This window comes from Elephas maximus, chromosome 22 (genome assembly GCF_024166365.1).
Source record: "Elephas maximus indicus isolate mEleMax1 chromosome 22, mEleMax1 primary haplotype, whole genome shotgun sequence".
In the NCBI taxonomy this organism is placed as follows: Eukaryota; Metazoa; Chordata; class Mammalia; order Proboscidea; family Elephantidae; genus Elephas; species Elephas maximus.
This window is the reverse complement of record NC_064840.1, coordinates 57,872,639-57,894,150: the sequence shown is the minus strand read 5'-3', so window position 1 is coordinate 57,894,150 and position 21,512 is coordinate 57,872,639. Positions and strand designations below refer to the sequence as shown.

General features: G+C 39.3%; 1 protein-coding gene across 8 annotated transcripts in view; it reads right to left on the bottom strand.

Moving 5' to 3' along the window:
- SLC20A2 (solute carrier family 20 member 2) overlaps nt 1–21,512 on the bottom strand; it is a 115,172-nt gene that overhangs the window by 73,302 nt on the left and 20,358 nt on the right. Inside the window, exon 1 of one of the 8 annotated variants that reach the window (XM_049866396.1) lies at nt 2,580–20,424. The exons of 6 other annotated variants lie outside the window; for them this stretch is intronic. The gene's annotated coding sequence lies outside the window, so the exon portion shown is untranslated. Of the gene's footprint in view, nt 1–782; nt 1,359–2,579; nt 20,425–21,512 lie in introns of those variants that run through there. One more of the 8 variants, XM_049866394.1, reaches the window with a different exon arrangement.

Below are 21,512 nucleotides of genomic sequence, written 5' to 3'. Positions count from 1 at the left end.
AAACTTGTTTCAGATTAGGCAAGGTGATGCAGATTTGTTATTTAAAACTAAAATTTTTTGTTTTGTTGTCAGGCCAAATTTAAACTCGCAACAATTTGTTAGATTAAGAACAGTTAAAATTACAGAGCTTTATGGCCTTTAGTTAATTCTGATAACTCATTCTTCCAGAGGATACTTTCAGTTACTTTCTACAGCCTTCTTCCTAATTTTTTTTTTCCTCCAAGTATTTCTCTCTAGAAGTCCATGGGTCTATTTTTAAATACAAACTCTCCTTTAAAAAAGAAAACAAAAAACTGCCCATCTATTTAAAAAAAAATTACATTTAACACCCATATTATTTCTGCAGCATAAACTCATAGCTAAGAGTAAATACGGTATAACAGGAATTCACTTTTCACATTTTTTTTTCCCCTAAGAGTTAGGTTACCATAGAAAATAAAACTCAATGCCACAACATAACATTTCCATATTTGCAGGGACCATTTCCATTAATCAAGTATTTTATCACAGAAAATAAGTAACAAGCTAGCAACTGCTTTTGTAAAGATAAAAATAAGTCCGAATCAAACACTTTCCCTGAGGAAAACTGAATAAGGCAGGTTTCTTGCAGTAGGATACATTTGAAGAAAAACTCTTTGCCACCATTCTTAGCTTTCTCTAAAGTACCCACCTCAAAGTTTCCACTTTTCCCAAGAGATTAAAAAAAAAAATCACCACAATAGTAACGTTAAGAAGACGTAAGGTGAAAAGAACAAAGTTAAAAAAATTCACCCAGTACTTACAAGCAGTTTTGAAAGGAAATCTGAGCCACAATTCAGAAGGCTGTTCTCCCGCTCATAAACACAATCTCAAGTCTAAAATAGATATCCTATCACGTTAGGCCGAGAAGTCACATTTCAACGTACCAACTTCTACTTGGGTAAACAGTTTTACAACTCACAGAACAAACCCCAGCTAAAATTAACTGCCACAGAGCAGCAGGCAGGAACACGCTGATTTGCATCATGTGTGCCGGGATTTATTCACTAGGACAACATCAGTGTCCTCTTAATGGGAAATTTGGCCAAGGGGCGTGTTCTGGTGAACAATACACAGCATCATGGTTATGCTAATTATTGAAGTCTGTCCAGTAATACTAACTTCTTTTAAGTTGCTTTTGCAAGTACTAACAAAGATAAAGAGTAAGCTCCTTTGGAAACAGGCAGTCACTTGATTTTTCAGCAACATTCAAATCAGACACAACTTTGGCAACAAGGTGGCAGTACTGTATGCTCTTCACTAGGAAAAGTAAAAGCAATGCTGTCAGGTTATTTCAACCGTACAGTAGATGTTGTACTGTTTGTGAAATTAAATAGACATAAAATCCACATACCAAAAAAGTCGATAAAGAAGTAGCCATGAGATAAAAGCTTTTCTCCTTACGTATAATGAATTAATTTAGTTTACCCGATTTTCGGCTTTGTCTTCTGCGCGCCACCCCCCGCCCCCACCCCGCCCCAGCCAAGGAGTTGCTATGAGGATACAGGTTCACTCATGAGTTACAACTGAGAACAAACATCTTACATATCTGCAAAAGCCATTGTCTTTGGCAAAAAGCATTCTGAAATGCATTTAACTGCTTGAGGTGATTTATCTGTCTGAATCAACTTGACAATACCCAACAACAACAGTGACATAGGCGACTGACCATCTACAAATGCACAGTGAAGCTCAAGCAAACTCTAAAGACCCCTAAATCTACAGCTCTTATAATCTAAAAGGAAATTGGAAGGGACATGAAACTTTCTTTAGAAAATACAGGCTCTCTTAATAAGTATAACATATCAAAGACACAGAACTGCTTATTAGTTACTCAAAATGGCTTTTACCGGTCTACTTTGGACATTTAAGTTCTCATGAAAGAGTCTGCTCTTACCAGATACTTTATGAAGGATATCAAAGCACTGTACAAACAACAATCAAATCTCCAAACATCTCTGGGAGAAGTCATTTTCCCACTCTTTTTTTTAACAGATTGATACACCAACACAGGGAAAGTGAGGGACTTGTCCAAGGCTTTTCTCTGAATCCATACTGCGTTACTCCATCCCTGCCAGCCTCCTGAGACAATTCTTCTATATTAACAACTTAGCTATAATCCTATAGATCTCCTTCAAGCTGTTTGTTTTTCTAATTTAAAAATGTCATGTCAGTTTAGACTTCAAGAGATTTATTCTACTCAACTCCCAAATCCCAGTTCTGAGCTCCAGGGGCTCTAAAAACATCCCTTGATTCTGCATTCTGTAACATGGATCCTTAAAACACGACCGTGCCCTTATGAGGCATTGTCCATCTCTGGCACGCACATCAAAATGGCAAAGGGGTTGATTTTCATTGGCATCAACTGATAACTGCCAGCATAATCCCCTCTCCGTTTTGTTTATGAAAACTGCTGGCTGCTAGTCTGGGATTCCACCCCCACTGCCCAAACGGAGGCCACCACACGAGACAGAGCTGGTGTGCACTCACCACCCGGCCCAAAGTTGCTGGGAGGTGGGCATTACGTGCTCCATGCAAAAAGGGAGGAAGCGAGCACTTACCAAAGGTGGCTGACTTCGATTAGTATCATCAATTCTCAATAATCCACAGCAAATTTACTCTGGAGTTCTTAATGCCCAAAGAGAATACTGAGGCTATTTTTGACACTATGATCCTTATCATCCCATTATGCTACGACTCAGTAGAAGAGTCTTTAAACCAAAATATTATTTCTTCCCTAAACCGGAAAGTAAGAAAAAGAAAATACACGAAGTTTATTTTTGATCCTTCAACTCAAGACTGTTGTTTTGCATCCGAGCAGAACACCACAAAGAATCCACATTGATTACACTGAAGGCAGGAGGAGAGCGAGCAGGGCTCCAGCTCCTTCCATGTCAAACACACTGAGGATGGCTCCCCCGTTTCTTTCAACAGCAGCCACACCTGTTCCAAAATGCGAGAACCAAAACATTCCAAAGAAAATGCTGTACCCCTCCAATCTGCCTTAGTCACTCTGCTGCTTCCTCTCATTAGCGAAAATAATTTAAGAGCCAACTGTACTCCTGTTCAGACACTCCTGCTAGTGGAGAAAGAGCCATGTGTATCACTAAAAGCAAGGTAAATTCTTTCCATTAATTCTCATACATTTGTGGTAGTGGGGAGGAGGGATAGGCAGCACCACGTAAGTGCGGGTGGTGATCAATGGGATCTTTAGTTCAACAGATCCATGAAAAAAAGAGACTTCTTAAGAGCTGTCAGCATCGACTTGATGGCAACGGGTATAGTTTTTTTTTTGGGGGGGGGTTAGTGGTAATGAATTAACCTGGATATCCTCTTGAGCAGCAACATCTATAATTTTTAATTTTCTAGTATCCACATTAAAAGAAAATAAAAAAGTAAAAAGAAACCGCTGAAATTGATTTTAATAATACAGAATGTTTTATTTAACTCAGTGTGTCCAAAATCCTGTCATCTCAATATGTAATCAATATAAAAAAATATTAATGGGATATTCTACACTCTTTTTCTTGTAAGTCTGCGGGATCCAGTGTGTACTTTATGCTTACAGTACATCTCAATTGGACTACCCACCTTTCAAGTGCTCGGTACCCACATGTGGCTAGTGACTACCATATTGGACGGCACAAGTCTAGAAATAGCCTCCTGACAGCAGTTCTTCCACAACATACATTAACATGCTCATATATGTGGGCACGTGCTCACCCACACACAGTTAACAAACATAAACTGTGATATTGAGGAAATAAGCTTTAAAAAGCCCAGTTCTTATCTACTCTGTCACATGGAGTCACTGTGGGTCAGAATCGACTCGACAACACCCAACAACAGCTTGTCCTCAAAGAACTTACAGCCTGAGAGCTCCAAAATTCTTAACCTCTGAAATAATATGCAAAATGCTCTGTGTTCACTGTGTGTATTTTCCTGGAGAGATAAATTTTTTCACAGCGTTTTCAAAGGTATCTGTGACCCCAAAAGGTAAAGAGCCATGAGCACAGACCAGCAGGTGGTGGAGAATCAGAAAGCTAAGGAATGGAAAGATGAGGAACTTAGGGGAAAACGATGGTTCAGAAAGGAGAAAGGACTAGAAGACAAATAGGTCAAAGGGAGTGGAAGAGAAAAAGAAAAATAATTCCATCCTTAGACATGAAATTCAATTATAAAAGTCATGTAACAAATATTGGTATGTTCCAGTTACTTGCTAGGTGCTGAAGATACAGGGATGAAAGACAAGGTCTCTGTGTTCAAGGAGCTCAAGTTACGCTGAGAAAGACAGACTCGTTCAGGCAAATACAACATGTATAAGTGTGAAAATGAAGTTATGTGCGATGTGCTGTGGGAGCATACAGAAGGGACAAGGTTTATTTTTTAAATGAAGGTTATTTTCTAATGAAGATGTGAAGTGTTTACATATATGTTCTGAAAGAACTCAGGATTCTGGGTTTTATTACAGGTCATTTTCCTTGGATCCACAATCAACATGCATGGAAGCAGCAGTCAAGAAATCAGACGATGTGCTGTGTTGTTGGGGAAATCAGACGATGTGCTGCGTTGTTGGGGAAATCAGACGATGTGCTGCGTTGTTGGAGAAATCAGACGATGTGCTGCGTTGCCGGGGAAATCAGACGATGTGCTGCGTTGTTGGGGAAATCTGCTGCAAAACACCTCTTTAAAGTGTTGAAAAGCAAGGATGTCACTATGAGAAGTAAGGTGTGCCTGACCCAAGTCATGGTACTTCCAATCGCCTCATATGCCTGCAAAAGCTGGACAATGAATAAGGAAGACTGAAGAAGAATTGATGCCTTTGAACTATGGTGTTGATGAAGAATACTGAATATACTACGGACTGCCAAAAGAACGAATAAATCTGTCTTGGAAGATGTACAGCCAGAATGCTCCTTAGAAACAAGGATAGCAAGACTTCGTCTCATGTACTTTGGACATGTTATCAGGAGGGACCAGTTCCTGGAGAAGGACATCATGCTTGGAAAAGTAGAGGGTCAGCGAATATGAGGAAGACTCTTAACGAGATGGACTGACACAGTGGCTGCAACGACGGCTCAAGAATAGCAATGACTGTGAGGACCGGGCAGTGTTTGTTCTGTTGTACACAGGGTTGCTATGAGTCGGAGCCGACCCAATGGCACCTAACAACAACAACAACAACAACAACAAAGGAGTCATGGATGGAAATCATTTGAACCCTGAAAAATGATTACACTGACTTTATTTTTTGGGAGATTCTTTGAGAAATCAGGTCCTCCAAAACATTAAAGATTACCACTGGAACCAGTAGTTAAGAATCCATTCTAAGTGGCGTCTGGGGTCTTAAATGCTAGTAAGCGGCCATCTAAGATGCATCAATTGGTCTCAACCCATCTGGAGCAAAGAAGAATGAAGAACACCAAAGACACAAGGTAATTATGAGCCTAAGAGACAGAAAGGACCACATACACCAGGGACTGCATCAACCTGAGACCAGAAGAACTAGATGGTACCCAGCTACAACCAATGACTGCTCTGACAGGGAACACAACAGAGAACCCCCGAGGGAGCAGGAGAACAGTGGGATGCAGACCTCAAATTCTCATAAAAAGACCAGACTTAATGGTCTGACTGAGACTAGAAAGGCCCTGGAGGTCATGGTCCCCAGACATTCTGTTAGCCCAAGACAGGAACCATTCCCAAAGCCAACTCTTCAGACAAGGATTGGACTGGACTATAGGATAGAAAATGATCCTGGTGAGGAGTGAGCTTCTTGGATCAAGTAGACACATGAGACTATGTGGGCAGCTCCTGTCTCGAGGGGAAATAAGAGGCCAGAGGGGGACAGAAGCTGGCTGAATGGACACAAAAATAGGGAGTAGAGAGGAGTGCGCCGTCTCATTAGGGGGAGAGCAAATAGGACTATATATAGCAAGGTATATATAAATTTTCATATGAGAGACCAACTTGATTTATAAACTTTCCCTTAAAGCACAATAAAAAAAAAAATCCATTCTAAGCTATTTATTCTCTTTAAATTAAACCTGGTTATTTGGTCCAACTGGACACTAATGAAGGTGATAGGGCAAGGAAAGAGAAGGGGAAAAAAAAAAATTCAGGTTTCACCATAGTTGCCAGTTTTACAGAGGATAACATATAATACACAAAGGCTTCATGCTGAAGGAAAAAACTGTATCAACACATTAAGACAGTAACTTCTTTTTTTTAAAAATTGTACTTTGGATGAAGGTTAATAGAACAAACTATTTTCTCGTTAAACTGTTAGTACATATATTGTTTTACGACACTGATAAACAACCTCATGACACGTCAGTACTCTCCTTTCTGGTCCTTGGGTTCCCTATTATCAGCTTTCCCATCCCCTCCTACGTTCTAGTCCTTGCCCCTGGGATGGTGTGCCTATGGGTCAATCTCATCTTTGGCTAAAAGGTGAACCTCCAGAGTGACTTCATTACTGATCTAAAAGGGCGGCTGGGGGTCATACTCTCACAGTTTCTCCAGTCTCTGTCAGGCCAGTAAGTCTAGTCTTTTTTTTTGAGTCTGGAAGAAAGAAACTATTTTTTGGACTGTAGGTGTGAAGTCAGAAAGACCTAGGTTTAAAACATAGCCCACCATCTACTAACTACATGACCTCTGGAAATTTAGCTAATCCCTGTGAGTCTGTTTCCTCATCTGTAAAGTGGGGACAATAATGCTTACACCAAAGGACAGTGTTGGAACTAAATGAGTCAATGTACAGAAGCTGGCACGCAGGAGCACTCGATAAGTGGTCGCAGCCATTATGAACAAAGGACCCTCTATTTGTTCCTCCTTCCCTTTATCCACATCCTTGAATGGTCCTTTCCCACACTGACTGTGGGCTTGGCCAGCAAGACGATAGCAAGTATAACAGAGACTTGAGAAGCGAGACCCATCAGGACCTGTCCTCTCTTGCTGCTCCTTGGAACCCTGAGACCATCACGTGAAGTAGCCCTGGCTTGTCAACTACCTGACACGTGATTGAGGCCAACCTAGACTATCCAGCCCCAGCCAAGCTGCCAGCTTAAACCTGAAGAACCACCTAGGTGACCTACAGTATCATGAGAAATAATAAATGCCGGCTTTTTTAAGCCACTGGTATTAGGGTTGAGCCCTGGTGGCACAGTGTTTAATTGTTTGGTTGCTAACCAAAAGGTCAGCAATTTAAATTCACCAGCCGCTCCTTGGAAACCCTACGGGACAGTTCTACTCTGCCCTGTAGGGTCGCTACGAGTCGGAACTGTCTCGACGGCAACAGTGTTTTTTTTAGTACTGGGGTGAAGAAGCCCTGGTGGCACAATGGTTAAGCGCTTGGCTGCTAACAGAAAGGTTGGTGATTCAAACCCACGCAGCAGCTCCAGGGAGAAAGACCTGGTGATCTGTTCCTGTAAAGAATACAGTCTAGAAAACTTTATGGGACAGTTCTACTCTGTCACATGAGGTCGCTATGAGTTGGAATCAACTCAACAGCACCTAATAACAACAACAGTATCACGGTGGTTTGTTATGGAGCAAAAGCTCACTAATATACATACTTTCAAAAAGTCTACAATATTCCATCCCTTTATCTCTAAATGAAATCCTTTCGAACTAATCTATGCTTACCTAATTCCTAAAACTTACAGTTCTGATTACTATATTTACTTTTTTTCTGTCATATCAATCATCATGTTAATCAAACTAAAGCGATTATTCCATTTTATAATTCGAAACAAATATATGTGGCCTTCAACGTTACAGCTATGCTGAAGAAAAGATCCCTCCATCTAGCCTTCAGAGTGACTACACTGACATAATTCATAGCTATTCAGTCTGTCTTTGTATTTCTGAATTCAATTAAGAGTACCAATTTACACACACATGAACAGAGAAATCCAACTCTAACAGAAATACACAATATCTTTTCCTTCAGCATTCATTTTTTTGTAAGCTTAAAAAAAAAAGATATGCATGCACAGCAGCAAACTCAGGGTAGTTCTTTCTAAAACTTCCATAAATAGCTAATTCAGCATAATTGTGACATACTTTGTATCAGAACTGCGAGAGTAAAGGCAGTATCATTACTGCTAGTTCTTGAATACATATTTTAACATTTTAAAGTATCTTAGAATTCTTCTGGGAAATTTCACCCTACCAAACATTCCTGAAAGTAACCCATTTAATACACATTTGTTAGACAGTTTGTTCCTGCCACTATGAACCCTCCGAGATATGTATGAATGGCAGAAAGCCCATAACTATAGTAGAAAATGATGTAAACCACAGTTCTGCCTCCAAGAAGCTTATGGTCTGAGAGGAGATATAAGAGAACACATAAGTTTTCTACCATATAAGGGAATAATTAGTAACCATCCCAAAGGGTAAAAACTCATTCTAATAGGAACCTAAGAAAAGAGGAGGCTTCCGGCTGGGGTAATCAGGAAATGCATCTTGGAGGAAGTGACATCTGAATAGAACCTTTGCATGATATGAGCTTTCCACAGCAAGAGGAGTGGAAAGAACATTATACAGGACCAACAACACAAGCAAAGAGAGAGGAAAAGGCAAGTTAGAATGCGTGTCTGGGGAATGGCTTGGACTAAAACTCAGCTCTATGAAATAGTATGTTTTAACCACTGACACATTACTTAACTTCTCCAAGTCTGTGTCATAGGCTATCAAAGGAGAGTATGGATTTTACACTTATAGCAATAACTGCCTGGGTTCCGATTCCAGCTCATTACTTGGGGGTTAGCTGTTGACCGAGGGCAAGTTACTTATTGTCTTTATGCTTCAGTTTCATCTTTGAAATGGTGATAATAATTACACGTACTTCATAGGGTTGCTATGAAGATCAGATGAGTTTATATTTGTAAAGCATGTAAAAAGTGTTTGGTGCTTAATACATAAAATTCTGTTAAAAAACAATATAGATGACGACAGATAGATATGAAAATATAGATATAGCTATATCACCATACTTATCAGTCTGCATGCTGAGCAAATAATGAGAGAAGCTGGACTACATGAAGCAGAGCATGGCATCAGGATTGGAGGAAGACTCATTAACCTGCGATATGCAGGTGACACAACCTTTTTTGCTGAAAGCAAAGAGAACTTGAAGCACTTACTGATGAAGATTAAAGACTACAGCCTTCAGTATGGATACACCTCAACAGAAAGAAAACAAAAATCCTCACAACTGGACCAATAAGCAACATCATGATAAAGAGAGAAAAGACTGATGTTGTCAAGGATTTCATTTTACTTGGATCCACAATCAACAGCCATGGAAGCTGCAGTCAAGAAACGAAACAACGTATTGCATTGGGTAAATCTGTTGTAAAAGACCTCTTTAAAGGGTTAAAAAGCAAAGATATCACCTTGAGGACTAAGGTGCACCTAACCCAAGCCATGGTATTTTCAATCGCTTCATATGCATGCAAAAGCTGGACAATGAATAAGGAAGACGAGGGAGAATTGATGCATTTGAATGATGGTGTTGGTGAAGAATGTTGAATATACCACAGACTGCCAGAAGAACGAACACGTCTGTCTTGGAAGACGTACAGCCAGAATGCTCCTTAGAAACGAAGATGGTGAGACTTCATCTCCTGTACTTTGGACATGTTATCAGGAGGGACCAGTCCCTGGAGATGGACATCATGCTTGGTAAAGTAGAGGGTCAGTGAAAAAGAGGAAGACCCTCAATGAGATGGATTTACACCTTGGCTGCAACAATGGGCTCAAACACAGCAATGACTCTGAAGATGGCACAGGACTCCTCAATGATTTGTTCTGCTGTACACAGGGATCGCTGTACGTCGGAACTGACTCGATGGCACCTAACATCAACAACGTATCACCAAGCCCAGTGCCTGGTCTATATAAGGTGCTAAATATATTTTAATTTTTCTCTTCCTCCTCCTCGATCTGGAGCTCATAAATCTTTTTCACTAGAGCACAAAGGTCAGACATGTTTACAGGTACTTCAACATCAGCCTCCATTCAGCTAAAAGAAGCTGTACCTTCTCTTCTTTGCAATTGTGGGCTCCCTTCTTTCTCTGGGGGAACAACAATTCTGCACTTAACTTGATATAAGATACTAGGTTCCAGACTGCCAGACAGACACAGCAGGGCTTCCAGTTTTTAAAATAAAAGAGGAATAATACATAATGAAAACACCTTAAATGGAAGAATAAGCATAGGCTTATTACATGAAATCTGAACTTTTATACTGCATTAGTATCCAAGCTAATCTATAAGAACCTTTAAATGTACTGTAATTTTTAGATTTTGAAAAAGTAACAAACATTAGATTTATATCCACAGTATTTCCAGAGGTAGTTTAACAAAACCTTACTAATTCCAGGCTAATTTGGCTAAAAGTAGTTATATATCTAAATTGAAAAATACTTTTATGTACAGTTTTATTACTAGAATCTACGAATGTTAAACCGAGGTACCTCCATCTTTAAGATGAAAGTACTAAAGATAATGCTGGAATAACCAGATTACATTAAAAAACAAAACCGTAAAAGTACTTGAAAATATTCTATGTTGAGGTAACATTTTCCTGCAAACAATTTATACTAACTTATTTGTTTAGAAATCTCTTTTTAATAGGTAGTGCAAAGGTAAACGTCACCCACTGTAAGTCAGACTTTATTGCCAGTTCTGCGTTGGTGGATGGAATATGAATTAATGAGCTATGCTGAACTGCTAATCTTACATGTCCACTTCTCAATTTAGTCCATCCAATTATAGCAAAACTACTAAGATTGAGGCAACAAGGTACTGACTTCCCAAATCTTCCAGCACAAGTACAAATTTGGTAACAAATACTAATTTTGTCATGAAACAATGTCAACCACACTGTTTCACAGCAATCAAGCCTACTTCAAGAGCACTTACAATCTTTTTTGGTAAGGTGTATAAGGAGCCTCAGAAGACAGCCCTGGCAATCTACTTCTGAGAGATCACAGCCACTGAAAATTCCATGGAGCACAATTCCACGCTGCGACACACGGAGCCACCATGAGTCGGAACTGACTCAATAGCAACTTTTTTTTTTTTTGCCATATATATATTTTCATTTAATGTTATTTTTGGTGAAAATATAAACAGCAAAACCCGTTCCCATTCCACAGTTTCCAGACAGAATGATCAGTGACACATTACATTCTTCACATTATGTCAACAGTCTCATTATTTCTGTTCTAGTTGTTTCAACTTCCATTTACTTAAACTCCCTGCCCCCCAAACTTCTCATCTGTGTTTTAAAATAGCTGGTGACCCTTTGGTTTTATATAATTTTTTTTTTAAGCACAATACTCAAGGGTGACAATCTTTACTCTTTGGACTAAACTGTTACTTAGTTTAAAGGTAACTTCAGTGGGTAGTTCAATTCAAAATTTGAAGAGTAACTCTGGGTCATAGTCCCGGGGACTCTTCCAGCCTCAACAGGTTCAATAAGCCTGGATTCTTTAAGAATCTGAAGTTCGGTTCCACATTTTTCTTCCTTTTTATCAGGATTCATCTACTGTGCTCCTGATCAGTTCAGTAGCAGTAGTTGGGCATCATCTAGTTCTTCTGGTCTCAAGGTGAAGGAGGCACTGGTTTCTGGAAACAGGCCTGCAGCCCAGTTCCTTCTCTGATTCTTGGGTTTCCTTCTTTCTCTTTTGTTCCAGACGAATCAAAATCAAGAGTTCTATCTTAGAAGGCTGCTCTTAAGTGTTCAAGACCCCAGGCACTACTCACCATACTGGGAGGTAGAACATAAACTTTAAGAACTACATTATACTAATTGACTGGACGGTCCCATGAGAGTACAGCTCTAAGCCCCCAAACCAAGGAAACTAATCCCATGAGGTGACTGGTTGTATCTAATTAGCATCACCATATATAGCCCCCCCCCCTTTTTGGTGGTTGTTATTGTTGCAAAACCTTTTTTTAAAAATGTACTTTCTAACTTGAAATTTAAGACTACCTGAGGAAAACAGGGCTGTACTTTTGTAGAACCGGACTGGTGAGTTTATTCAAATCTCAGCTCCAACACTTACTAGCTTTGAGACCTTAGTAGCTTTGAGGCAAGTTATTTAACAGAATTTTCTCTGCTTCTGTTTGCTCATCTATAAAATGAGGATAAGAACCTACTTTATAGGATTGTTGCAAAAATAAGTTTATACACACACAGTACTATGGACTGCCAGAAAGAACAACAAACAAATCTGTCTTGGAAGAAGTACAGCTAGAATCCTCCTTAGAAGCCAGAATGGTGAGATTTCACCTCATGTACTTTGGACATGTTATCAGGAGAGACCTGTCACTGGAGAAGGACATCACGCTTGGTGAAGTAGAGGGTCAGCGAAAAAGAGAGAGAACCTTAATGAGATGTATTGACACAGCGGCTGCAACAGTGGGCTCAAACATAGCAACAATTGTGAGAATGGCACAGGATCAGGCAGTGTTCCATTCTGTTGTACACAGGGTTGCTCTAAGTCTGAACTGACGCGACAGCACTTAACAACAACATGTAGAACAGTGCTTGACATGGGTTTTCATGCATTTTAGCTATATAAAGTAATACTGAAAGGGAATTCCTGGCCAAACTATCTGTACATGGCAGTTAGAGATTCTGCTTTGGGGTTCTGGGTTTTCAGGTTCCCTCTGTAACTCATTTCAGGTGGGCAGGAAACTTGCAGGGTAGGACTGAAAGGGGTCCTCATAAATAACAGCCCAGTGCTGCCAGTTTTACTATTAATAATTTCAACTATGTTCTCATGGTTCCTGCTACTCCATGATCAAGTCTCTGAGCGTTTGTAAGATCTGTTTCAAGGGCAGATGCCCAAGTATTTTTAATAGTTTTGTAAATGGATGTGGTCTACTCCCAACGAGATAAACTGAGAAGTGATCACTTTTAGGGTAAGGATTTCAAAATCCACTTCAAATTAAAAGCAATAAAAGATTCATTAGATATTCTAATTTTACTTGGCCACAAAACCCAGTAGGTAGCTAGTTTTCAACAGAGGAGCACAGCCTACCTCTTCTGATGATAAATGTATACAATCTTATCTCTTAGCACTAAGTATTTATTAAATATGTGCTCCAATGAGTGTTTATGTTTCAAAGTAGTAGCAATAAGCAAAAACCCAGAAGGATTAACACTCAGCTCCAACAACTCTAATAGCTCAATAATTAGAGTAGCCCAAGAAGCCATTCCCAGAAACACCAGAGACAAGTTCCTCCACAAAAGCCTTGGTTCACATAAAGAAGGATGGACAAACAGTACCGAGATATCTGTGGTTGATTTTAGACCGTGAAATAAGAGATAATTATCTAGTTTAGACCTTAATGCTTTCATTGTAACAGCTGGTTTCTTCTTTTTCTTGATATTATATTCCTGTCTCTCTAAATAGCAGGAGAGGATGCATGTCCCAGTTCTCTTGACTCAAGATCTCTCCACAAAAATGCTCTTAAAAGATGACTGAGACAGTTTCTTTTGGGGGTAATGAAAAAGTTTTGGTAATAGATAGTGGGGACGGTCGCACAACATTGTGAATGTAATCAATGCCACTGAGCTGTATGTGTAAAAATGGTTAAAACAGCAAATTTTATGATATATATATATATACACACGTATGTATGTTATTTTATGATATATATACTTTATACGCACGTATGTATGTTATTGTTGTTAGGTGCCATCGAGTCAGTTCCGACTCATAGCAACCCTATGTACCACGTAACGAAACACAGCCTGGTCCTTTGCCATGCTCACAATCGTTGTTATGCTTAAACCCATTGTTGCAGCCACCATGTCAATCCATTTTCTTGAGGGTCTTCCTTGTTTTCGCTAACCCTGTACCAAGCATGATGTCCTTCTCCAGGGACTGATCCCTCCTGATAACATGTCTAAAGTATGTAAGACACGGTCTCACCATCCTTGCTTCTACACATATATATATATACAGCTTTTTTATTGTGGCAAATATATATGTAACAAACATTTGCCATTTCAACATTCTTCACGTGTACAATTCAGTGACATTGTGTTTATCATGTTCAACCCTCGCCATATCCATTTCCAGTTATATATATTTTACCACAATGAATTGTTTTTTAAATGACTAAAAAGTATCCTTTTTCATGTAAAGCATGTTGAAAGAGGAGCTTTTGATAGGTCCAGGTTGTCTGAAAGCTTCTTTTTTTTTTACTCTTTTTAAATAAGACGGATGAAAGCATAAAAGGGTAGCATAAAGGGCTCAAACATATCAACAATTGTGAAGATGGGCGCAGGACCAGCCATGTTTCGCTCTGTTAAACATAGGTGGCTGTTATGAATGAACTGTGTCACCAAAAAATAATGTGTTGTAAATCCTAAACTCTGTGTGGTTACAGGAAACCCTGGTGGCGTAGTGGTTAAGTGCTACAGCTGCTAACCAAAAGGTCAGCAGTTGGAGTCCACCAGGCACTCCTTGGAAACTCTATGGGGCAGTACTACTCTGTCCTATAGGGTCACTATGAGTCGAAATTGACTCCACGCAGCGGGTTTCGGTTTTTTTCAGTTTATGTGGTTATAATCCCATTTGGGAATGGGTTTCCTTTGTTACGTTAATGAGGCAGTATTAGTGTAGGGTGTATCTTGAGTCAGACTTTTTTGAGATATAAAAGAACAGATTAAGCAAGCAGTTCAGGGGAGATAGATGCCACGCCACACGAAGATCACCAAGGAGCCAAGGAACAGAAGGTGGAAAAAAAGGACCTTCCCCCAGAGCCAGCAGAGAGATAAAGTCTTTCCCTAGAGGTGGCACCCTGAATTCAGACTTCCAGCCTCCTAAACTGCAAGAAAATAAATTTCTGTTTGTTAAAGCCATTCACTTGTGGTATTTCTGTTACATATAGCAGCCCTAGATAAGTAAGACAGTCACCATGAGTCAGTGTCAGCTTGATGGCAGCTAATGACAACCATAATTTATAAATTTCAACCAATATTTTGATTTTTAATAAGAAAATCTTATTATTAGTCAAGATCATTAAAGTAATAAGCAGCCAATTAGACAAAGGGTATGCTAGGCGTTCATACACAGCATATCCTAACTAAGTATACTCAAATTACAACATCAGACTAGTACTCACTATTCATTGTAGGGGCTTTAAATAAGCCATCTCTTCTCATTAGAGTTTTGTGGTGGGTCAGTGTTCAGGAAAAATAATTAAGATAAAGGGAACAAACAACCTGAAACACCCCCTCCCCCAAGCAATATCCAAAAGAATCTCTCTGAGAACATTTATGAAAGTATTCTCCCTCAAAACCACCTTTAACTTAAGCTGTTTCTCGACACCAAAGAAACAAGAATAAATTACATTTAGGTTATGATTCTTTAGAAAGTGTTGGACAATCCTGAGACTTGCGGAATAAAAGAAGTCTATTAAAGATAGCCAAGAGAAGGATTAGGCAGCAGCTAAAACACAAAGGCCAGGAATAAGATCAAAATTAGAAACATGTAACATCTGGAGAACTGTCCGTATAAGGGCATCTTTAGATCAGTGACTTAGTAGAGGCCCCTAAGCAAAATAAACAGCTGCGTCATCGTAATGGCTGCTTCTCCATCTCTCATTCAGAAACCCTCAGAGAGTCTCACGGTGCGCGTGACATGACTTGTAGCTATTTTGTTCAATGACGTAAAATCCAATCTTAGGAGGAACTCTCCCTATGACAGAGGTATTGGTCATCAGAAATATAAAAAGTTTATAAGGTTTAGGGGCACACCAGCCCAGGGGCAAGGACTAGAAGGCAGGAGGAGACAGGAAACCTGGTAATAGGGAGCCCAAGGTTGAGAAGGGAGAGTGCTGACATGTCACGGCGTTGTAAAACAGTATGTGTACTGTTGAATGAGAAACTAGTTTGTTGTGTAAGCCTTCATCTAAAGTACAATAAAGTAAAAAAGAAGTTTACGTTTGAGGGTATTTAAAAGCTGATCTTGACTTTCCTATTCCCAGATAATAAACTTGATATACTTTCATTTAAAAGCAATAGTAGAGGTTGTAATTTCTACTGAGCATTCCTCACCACATCTAGTATACTGAATGTACTTACATTTCCTCAGCTCCCTGGATTTCCTGATTCTCCAAGGTGGGCTGCTGTTTCTTCCTTCTCATGCACTTATTCATCAGACCTTTAGATAGCTTCCTGACCCAGTGCCAAGCACTATAGAGAAATGAAATGAATGCAGAGCCTACCTTCTAGAAGTTCACTGTATTATGGAAGACAGATGAACAAATAATTATAATACAGTGTAAGTTCTGTGCTAAGGGTCTATACAAAGTAAGGAGTGCAATTCTCTTTGGAAGATTTTGCCACGGAAATGATGCAGGTTCAGTATTAAAAAATGAAAAAGTTTGCTGGACAGAGAAAGGGTAAGAGGTATTCTAGGCAGAGGAGTCAGTAGAAAACAACACAGAACATCTGAGAATAGTAAAAATTCTGTGTCTAGAGTACAAATGATGAGTATGAATGGGCGAAAAGGTAGAAGATTAAACTGGAAAAGCAGGCAGGTGCTAGATTGTCTATATCCTTTTGGGCCATGTTAACAAGTTAGTCCATTTTCCTGCAGGCTGGAGGCTCTCAACTCTGGCTACCTGTTAAACCTCCAGGGAAGCTTTTAAAAGAAATAGTCATGCCTTATAATTGTTAGCATCAATTAACTGGTTAGGGATGGGGCCTGGGCATCAGTTTTTTTTTTTTTTTTTAAAAAAAAAAGCTTCCCATGTAATGCTAATGTGTGGTGAGAGATGACAGGGAGTCAACACAACTGTATGAGCAAGATTGTGATGTGAACACTTTTTTTTTTAAGTTAACTGAGCAACAGTGTGGAGAACACGTTAGAGGGAAAGAGACTAGGGAGAAATGTCAATTAGTTTGCAGGCTACCGAATATAGGCAAGAGATAAGGGTCTAAAGCAGTAGTTATTCACCTTTTATGGGTTACTGACTAGTGTGATGGAAACCCTGGTGGCGTAGCGGTTAAGTGCTACAGCTGCTAACCAAAGGGTTGGCAGTTCGAATCCACCAGGCGCTCCCTGGAAACTCTATGGGGCAGTTCTATTCTGTCCCATAGGGTCGCTATGAGTCGGAACTGACTCGACGGCACTGGGTTTGGTTTTTGGTTTGACTAGTGTGCCAGTCAATGACAGAGGCTAAAAGCCTTTCCCTGGGAAAAATGCACACATGTCAAAACATGAGCGTATAATTTCAGGGAATTATGAACCTCTTTGAGAATGGCTTCCAGTTAAGACACCCTGGTCTAAAAGCAGTGATGAAGAAGAGGGCATTCAGACTCTGAAGACTCAATGGCACTGATGACTTTCAGGTGATGGGAAAAAAGGAGCATTAAAGATGACACTACTGTTTCTAGCTTGAGAATTATAAATAATAATTGTCATGTATAAAGCACTTAAGTGTCAGGGACCACAATAAGCCCTTAACATGCACTTATTGAATTTCCCAATTCTGTAAAATAGATACTACCAAAACTATGTCATCGCTGAAGAAACTGAGATTTAGAGACATTCAGTAGCTTGTCTAAAGTCACATGGTAATAAGCAGCGGCACAGGAATTTAAATCCCAAATAGTGTGATTCCACAGCGTGTGGTGTTATCTGTTCCCACACTACTTCTGGTGAATGGTACCCACTGATTAAGCAGAGAACACAGGAGGATAGAGCAGGAGTAGGTTTGCTTTCAGAAGAGGACGGGGTGGGGGGCATAAAAAATTTAGTTTTAAACACGTGTTCAAGATAGTATAGACATACAGATGGTGACTCTGTGAAATCAGAAAAAAAAATATAAAGGAGCTGGAGAATGAGAACAGAAAATACAGTAACAGAACATTTATTGAGTTCTTTCTTTGTGCCAGGCACTGGGCTAAGTGCCTTCTCACAATTGTGTGCTATGATTAGCTTCCCTTTGTTAAGAGTTTTGACTCATAACGACCCCATGTGACAGAGTAGAACTGCCCCATAGGGTTTTCTAGGCTGTAATCTTTACAGGAGCAGATGACCAGGTCTTTTCTCCTGTGGAGCAGACGGGTGTGTTTGAACCACCAACCTTTAGGTGAGCACCCGAGTGCTTAACTTTTGCACTGCCAGGGATCCTTAGCTTCCCCTTACAGTAAGGTAACAGACATGGGGATATCAGGGTCACACAGCCAGAAAGTGGTGGGTCCGGACTTGAACACAGGAGCCCATCTTCTTAATCCTTAAACTACACCTGTCAGTATAAAAAGGAGTAGAAACCACGGTGTCCTAAGTGACAGCAGCCCCCAACCTTGTTCTAAAAACTAATAGTGTAAGATACCAGTATACTAGTTGCCACGGAGTCAATTCTGACTCATAGCCACCCTGAAGGACAGAGCAGAACTGTCCCATTGGGCTTCTAAGAAGTGCCTAGTGGATTCGAATTGCTGACCTTTTGGTTAGCAGCTAAGCTCTTAACCACTGTGCCACAAGGGCTCCAACAGTATGAAATAAAGAGTTTTAAAAAACTTTATATATATATATAAAAAAAGTTTGACAACATTTAGCCATTTGCATAACCTGAAGGGCTGTTACACTATTTCAATTATTTGAAGGGCAATAAGAGATATTTTTGTCTTAACCAACTTCAACAAATACTGGAGATACATTTCCACAAGTCAGTCTGCAAACCTGGGTGTAAACCAATGTAAATGAGAAAGCGGGACACAAATTCCAGGATTATCATTATTCAAGTCAGAATTCAGAACAATTGGTTTAATGTAGACAGAAGGCCTGTGTTTCCTGAGGCCACCATGAGTATAGAAAGTGGTGAAATGTCCTGTTTTATTCTTTCTTTTGTAACTTGAAAAGAATGTGGTTTTCTCCTCTCTAAAGTGACAAAAACAAAAACTTAAAAACCACAAGTCTAGATTAGCGACATCAGGTCTGATAGAGGAGTAACTTATACGTCGCAATTTCAGTAAAAAAAGGACAACTCTATTTCAATTTTCCAGCACCTTTCCACTGTGCCTTTTGAAAATACTGACAACCATGTGAACTTTGAGTCAAAGAATTCCTTCCATAAAAGTACTTTTGAAGAGCCTACAATACTATCTGAGAAATTTCTGTTGCAGAATTAAGGTATCTGAGAGAATATAAAATTACAGTGAAGAAGAGTTCCTGAGGTTCTGCTACACATTTCACTTAGAGCAGCAATTCCTTCTATAGCCCCTCACAGTCACCCATCACTAGGCTTGCAGGGATCCATGGATGGAAGTCATTACTTTCCATGGCAGCCCATCTCCTGGATGGAGAACTCTTACCAGCAACAGTCCATCTTAATTCAAGTCAAAATCCTTTGCATTGCAGTTTCCACCCATCCATTCATTCAAACATTTATTGAGCACTTATTTGACCCACAGTGCAAAGTTCTACACACCTCCCTCTGGTCTTCCTATTCCCCAATCTATAAGGGTTGCTACCATCTTTCTTTTATACCCTGTCCTTCAGGTCTAACAACCAAACTCTTAGTTTAGCAGCAGTTCCTCATGTGACTTCATTTCCTGATCCATCAGTATGCTGGTCTCCTCCTTTGTCAATGTCTCACCTAAAATGTGGGTAATAGACGTCAACGTAATTCATCAAATGTGGTCTAACTAGCCCATAAAAAAAGAACTGACTTAACGCGACGTAGGCCTGCAGTGATATAGCCTGAGATTGTTCCCTTTTTTAGCAGCCACATCAACAGAGATGACTCAGGCCTGTGGTCAAATAAACTTCTAGGTCTTTTTCATCTCCTGTTCGATCTGAGATAGTTCTCGACCCCAAATATTCCTTAACTCCCATAGATAGTTTATCCTTAGTATATTTAATCTTACTGATTTTAGAACATTGTTATAACTTGTCCAGATTATTATCAATCTAGAGTATGCTATCTATGGTATTAATTATCTCCCTTAGGTTTATGCCATCTGGAAATCAGCCAAACTTATTTCAATCTAGGTCTTTACAGAAAGAACACTGTGATAAAAAATGTGGTATCTGCGATAATGTATGTACTGTTTGATGAGAGACTGGTTTGTTCTGTAAACCTTCGCCTAAAGTTCAATTTTAAAAAAAAGTGGTATTTCATGGGAACTCAAAGTTCTTTTGTGTTCTCTAGATTTAGGATTAATCTAATATATATATCATCCATTTTTAACATTTTTGGGAGGCAATAGCCCCCAACTTAACACCCAGAAGAAGACAACTAACTGGAAATCTACTGACATTAACTCATTAATTCTCATTACCAGAGAAGGTATCCAGAAACGAAGAAATCTGATGAAAACCAAACCATTGATTATAAAACTTTAGAAACAAAAGCACAAATACCTAAGGTTATATGTACAAAGATATTTGTTGCACCATTTTGTAGTGACAAAAAAGAAAGAAAGAAAACAAAGAAGGAAGGGAGAAAAGGAGGGAAAGAAGGGGGGAAGAAAAGAAACATCCTGAATGTCCATTCACAGAGAAATGGCTGATTAAATTATGACATATTGAATTATTAAGTCTTACTCATTTTTTCCAAAAGAACCATTAAATGTATATCTATTTACCTCTTGGATATCTATGGATAAGAAATAGCAAGCTTTAGAATAATGTGCAGAGTATGATCCTACCTTAAAAAAAAAAAAAAACGCACAAACCTTGACATTCTACATACATTTACGAGCATAGAGAAAGGTATGGAAGAATATACATTAGGTTATGAACACTGGAAAGAATTCATTATCTTTTTCTTCATGTAGCCTAGGGTATTTGTTTTTTAGTATCCTCTCACTTGTTACAACAAGTAAATATTATTTTGCAAAGTAGAACACTAAACTAGAAAAAGAAAAGCAAAACTAAAGAAGACCAACAATTAGATCAATCACCAAAGACTCAAAAATCTCTCGTCCTACACAGTCCACTCAGTTTTCTGAGTGCTTAATTTCCCAAAATGTTTCCCACCCCTAGTATGTCCTGGATAAAGCCTACTTTCCTTTTTGAATTTTAAATGTTTCTGAGTTTCTTACTGTTTTGGGTATTTGATTCTACTTCATACATGCTTCTCTGTTATCCATGTGAAAGTTGTGTTTCATAGTTTAAATCTGTATAAATCACAAGTGTGACTCTCCCTGCCCTCAGGAAAACAATCATCTCAGGAGAGCCATAAACGAAAGGGCCATGTGGAACCCATATTAGTCCAAGACATAGAGAATCCATGCATGCAGCACAAATACTATCAAATTCTAGGGTGAAGAAATCAGAGCACAGAAGCTGCTCCTGTTAGTTCAGTAGTTTTCAGTCTTGGCTTAGAATCACCTATAAAGCATTTCAAGAAACACCAATGCCTGGACCCCACTTGCAGAGATTGTAATTGTCTCAGGCATAGTGGTTTTTTGTTTTTTAAAGCTATGTAGATGATTCAAATAC